Genomic DNA, 5,146 nt, shown 5'->3' on the forward strand with positions numbered 1-5,146 from the left:
TATTTGGGGTCTTTTCGTGTTCTGTACAAATTTTAGGATTGTTGGTTCTAGCTCTGTGAAGAATGCTGGTGTTATCTTGATAGGAATTGCATTGAATATGTAGATTGCTTTGGGTAATGACATTTTAACAATGTTTGTTCTTCCAGTCCAGGAGCATGGGATATTTTTCCATTTTTTTGTGTCTTCAATTTCTTTCATAAGGTTTCTATAGTTTTCAGTATATAGATTTTTTTTCACTTCTTGGTTATGTTTATTCCTAGGTATTTTATGGTTTTTGATGCAATTGTAAATGGTATCAATTCCTTGATTTCTCTTTCTGTTGCTTCATTATTAGTGTATAGGAATGCAACCGATTTCTGTGAATTGATTTTATATCTGTCACTTTGCTGAATTCATGGATCAGTTTTAGCAGTTGTTTTGTGAAATCTTTTGGGTTTTCCATATAGAGTATCATGTCATTTGCAGAGAGTGAATGTTTGACTCCCTCATGCCTGAGGCTGAGGCTGTGTTGTCTGATCACTGAGGCTAAGACTTCCAATACTATGTTGAATTACAGTGGTGAGAGTGGACATCCTTGTCATGTTCCTGACCTTATGGAGAAAGCTCTCAGTTTTTACCCATTGAGCATGGTATTAGCATTGGGTCTTTCATATATGGCTTGTATGATCTTGAGGTATGATCCTTTTATCCTGCTTTCTTGAGGGTTTTTATCAAGAAAGGATGCTGTATTTTGTCAAATGCTTTTTTCTGCATCTATTGAGAGGATCATGTGGTTCTTGTCCTTTCTGTTATTGATGTCATGTATCACATTGATAGTTTTGTGGATATTGAACTAGCCCTGCATCCCAGGTATAAATCCCACTTAGTCATGGTGAGTAATTCCTTTCATGTATTGTTGGATGCAGTTGGCTAGTATCTTGTTCAGGATTTTTGCATCCATGTTCATCAGAGAAATTGCTCTATAGTTCTCCTTTTTAGTGGGGTCTTTGTCTGGTTTTGGAATTAAGATAATGCTGGCTTTATAGACAGAGTTTGGAAGTTTTCCTTCTGTTTCTATTTTTTGGAACAGCTTCAAGAGAATAGGTGTTAACTCTTCTTTAAATGTTTGGTAGAATTCCCCTGTAAAGCCGTCTGGCCGAGGCTCTTGTTTTTTGGGAGATTTTTGATTACTAATTCTATTTCTTTACTGGTTATGGGTCTGTTCAAATTTTCCATTTCTTCCTGTTTCAGTTTTGATAGTTTATATGTTTCTAGGTATTTGTCCATTTCTTCCAGATTGCCCATTTTATTAGCATATAATTGCTCATAACATTTTCTTATTGTTTGTATTTCTCCAGTGTTAGTTGTGATCCTCCTCTTTCATTATTTATTTTATTTAGGTCCTTATCTTTTCCTTTTTGATCAAATGGCTAGGGGTTTATCAGTTTTGTTAATTCTTGCAAAGGATCAACTCCTGGTTTTGTTGATCTGTTCTCCTGTGTGTTTTGTTTGTTTGTTTGGTTTGGTTTGGTTTTGATAGCATTGCTCTAATTTTTATTATGTCCCGTCTTCTGCTGTTTGGGGGTTTATTTGCTGTTCTTTTTCCACCTCGTTAAGGCGTAAGGTTAGATTGTGTATCTGAGACCTTTCTTCTTTCTTTAGGAAGACCTGGATTGATATATGGATTGATATATTGATATATTGAGTATGACCACCTTGCCTGCATCCCAGAGGTTTTGGGCTGTGGTGTTATCATTTTCATTGGCTTCCTTGTATTTCTTAATTTCCTCTTCTTGGTTAGCCCATTCACTCTTTAGTAGGATGTTCTTTCATCTCCAAGTATTTATTATCTTTCCAAATTTTTTCTTGTGGTTGATTTTGAGTTTCATAGCATTGTCTGAAAATATGCACAGTATAATCTTGATCTTTTTGTACTTGATGGATGCTTTGTGTTTCAGTATGTGATTTATTCTGGAGAATGTTCCATGTGCACTCCAGAAGAATGTGTATTCCATTGCTTTATGATGAAATGTTCTGAATATATCTGTTAAGTCCATCTGGTCACTGTGTTGTTCAAAACCATTGTTTCCTTGTTGGTTTTCTGTTTGGAGGACCTGTCTGTTGCCATAAGTGGGGTGTTAAAGTCCCCTACTACTATATTTTATTAATGAGTTTTTTTGTGTTTGTGATTAATTGATTTGTATATTTGGGTGTTTCATGTTTGGAGCATAAATGTTTACAACTGTTAGGTCTTCTTGGTGGATAGACTCCTTAGTTATGATATAATGCCCTTCATCTCTTGTTACAGTCTTCATTTTAAAATCTAGATTGTCTGATTTAAGTATGGCTACTCCCGCTTTCTTTTGCCAATCATTAGAATTATAGATGGTTATCAATCCCTTTATTTTCAATCTGAAGGTGCCTTTAGGTCTAAAGTGGGTCTCTTGTAAACAGGATATAGATGGATCTTGTTTCCTTATCCATTCTGTTACCCTATGTCTTTTCAATAGCAATAATCGCGCCTCGGATAAACCTCATTGGCTACGATACTGCCACTGCGCAAAGCTTACCCTATGTCTTTTGATTGGAGTGTTTAGACCATTGATGTTTAGAGTGAGTACTGAAATATAAGAATTTATTTATATTATGTTTCTTGTAGAGTTGGAGTTTCTGGTAGTGTTCTCAGGCTTTGTTGCTTTTTTTTTTTTCTCCTGCATCTTTTCTCCCCTCAGAAAGTCCCCCTTAAAATTTCTTGCAGGGCTGGTTTAGTGGTCATGAACTCCTTTAATTTTTGTTTGGGAAACTTTTTATCTCTCTTTCTATTTTAAATGACAGCCTTGCCGGATAAAGAATTCTTGGCTGCGTATTTTTCTGATTTAATACATTGACTATATTCTGCCCTCCTTTCTGGCCTGCCAAATAGGTCTGCTGCAAACCTGATCTGTCTTCCCTTGTAGGTTATGGACTTTTTTTTCCCTTGCTGATTTCATGAGGTTTTCCTTGCCTGAGTATTTTGTGAATTTGACAATGATATTCCCTATTTGATGGTCGGTTTTGTTTTAATCTAATGGGGTCCTCTGTGCTTCCTGGATTTGATATCTGTATCTTCCCCCAGGTTAGGAAAGTTTTCTGCTATCATTTGCTCACATAAATTTTCTACCCCTTTTTTCTCTCTCTTCATCTTCTGGGACCTCTATGATTCTGATGTTACTCCTTTCTTTTTTTTTTTTTTTAATTTTTTTTTTCAACGTTTATTTATTTTTTTGGGACAGAGAGAGACAGAGCAGGAACGGGGAGGGGCAGAGAGAGAGGGAGACACAGAATCAGAAACAGGCTCCAGGCTCTGAGCCATCAGCCCAGAGCCCGACGCGGGGCTCGAACTCACGGACCTGCGAGATCGTGACCTGGCTGAAGTCGGACGCTTAACCGACTGCTCCACCCAGGCGCCCCATTACTCCTTTCTTAATGAGTCACTGAGTTATCTATTTTTTTATTTTATGCTCCTTTGACATAGTCCTCCCTCCTTTTTTCTGCCTCATTATTCTCCCTAAGTTTGTCCTTTGTGTCACTGATTCACTACTCTGCCTCATCCAACCTTGCTGCCATGGCATCCTTTCGAGATTGCAGCTCGGTTTACAACATTTTTGATTTCATCCTGACTAGCTTTTACTTCTTTCATCTCAGAAGAAAGGGAATCTAATCTATTTTCAAACCCAGCTAGTATTCTTTTTTATCATGATTCTAAATTCTGGTTCAGACATCTTGCTTCTATCCGTAAGTCCCTGGCTGTCATATCTTCCTATTCTTTCTTTTGGGGTGAATTCCTTCATTTTGTCATTTGGAGGAAGAAAAGGTGTTATATATTATAATATATATAGTATAATAGATAGAATATAGATATAAGATTATATAAATATATTACTTTACTAACACCTTTATTTACTAACCTACTAACTAGTTATAACTAGTTATATTTACTAACTAAATTACTAACACCTTTATATATATATATATATATATAATATATATATATATATTATATATATATATATATATAACACAAAGAAATCGAATAATGGTTTCTAGATCCTAGATGTCTTCTGGTCTTGTTGAAATAAGCTTAAAACAGAAAAAAAGGGAAATATAAGAAAAGAAAAAAAATGAAGAAAAAAATCATTTCAAAATTTGGAAAAATGAATACAATAAAATAGAATAAAATGAAATGATAAAAGTAAAATATACTTTAAAAAATTTACAAAAAAGTAAAAAAAAAACAGTAGAAAAAATCTTTTTAATATAAATGGAAAATAAAAAGTTTTTTCTCAAGAATAAGAAAATAAAAAGAAAAAATATTTGAATAAAAGGACCAGTGAACAGAATGAAGTATGATTGAAATTACATCTGGTTTCACTGTAGAAGTCAAGTTGTGAAGCACTTTATAGTCCATAGATAAGCAGGTGGAGAGACATGTGTTTGTCAAGAGCTCTGTTTGGCCCACGTGGGGCGGGAGTTAGTGCAACAACTCTGTTCTCCAATAGATGGTCTGCTTACTTACTGGGGTGGATTGCTTGTGATATGTAGGCATGTATGCACATGCCCAGGAGGGATGAAAATGGCATCACTCAGCTACTCAGTCTCTAGTATCAGAGCTTTGTGCTCTCCACAACTGGCAATCAAACACACCTCCTCTGTCCTCTAGCCTCTGTCCACGTCTCCACTTCTACACTGTCTGTGACAACAGCAATCAGGCTGCCAGCAGCACCTCCCTCCTGAGTTTTATCTCAAATGAGGCTGGTGCTTACCAACCCTCACTTCTGAGGGACAGTGGCTTTGACCTGTCAGACCTCTGAAGAGGGTCTTGTTGACCCAATTGGCCAGGTGCCGCCCACCCCCAGCAACTTTCTGGAGACCTGCGCTGCTGCGGATGCTCAGAGACTGTGGCCTGGTGCCAGCCAGCCCCAGAAAAAGTTTGCATGGATCTTGTAGGAAGCATTTAAGTGTTTATAGAAAAATCACAATACATATCTGGCCCTAGGGTTTCACTGTTAACATTCTTGTCCAACACCGGTGAACGTGGCTGTTCTCTGGAGTTGTGGCTGGGACCTTTGGCCTGTGGGGTGGCTGCACAGCTCTACCAAATGTCCTCCAGCAGGGGAACTGCCTCTCC

At 37.1% G+C, this 5,146-nt stretch overlaps 1 pseudogene; it reads right to left on the bottom strand.

Annotated features, from left to right (window-relative positions):
• Positions 1-2,422: 2,422 nt before the first annotated feature.
• LOC115522486 lies at positions 2,423-2,546 on the bottom strand (annotated as a pseudogene).
• Positions 2,547-5,146: the final 2,600 nt, after the last annotated feature.

This window comes from Lynx canadensis, chromosome C1 (assembly GCF_007474595.2).
Source record: "Lynx canadensis isolate LIC74 chromosome C1, mLynCan4.pri.v2, whole genome shotgun sequence".
In the NCBI taxonomy this organism is placed as follows: Eukaryota; Metazoa; Chordata; class Mammalia; order Carnivora; family Felidae; genus Lynx; species Lynx canadensis.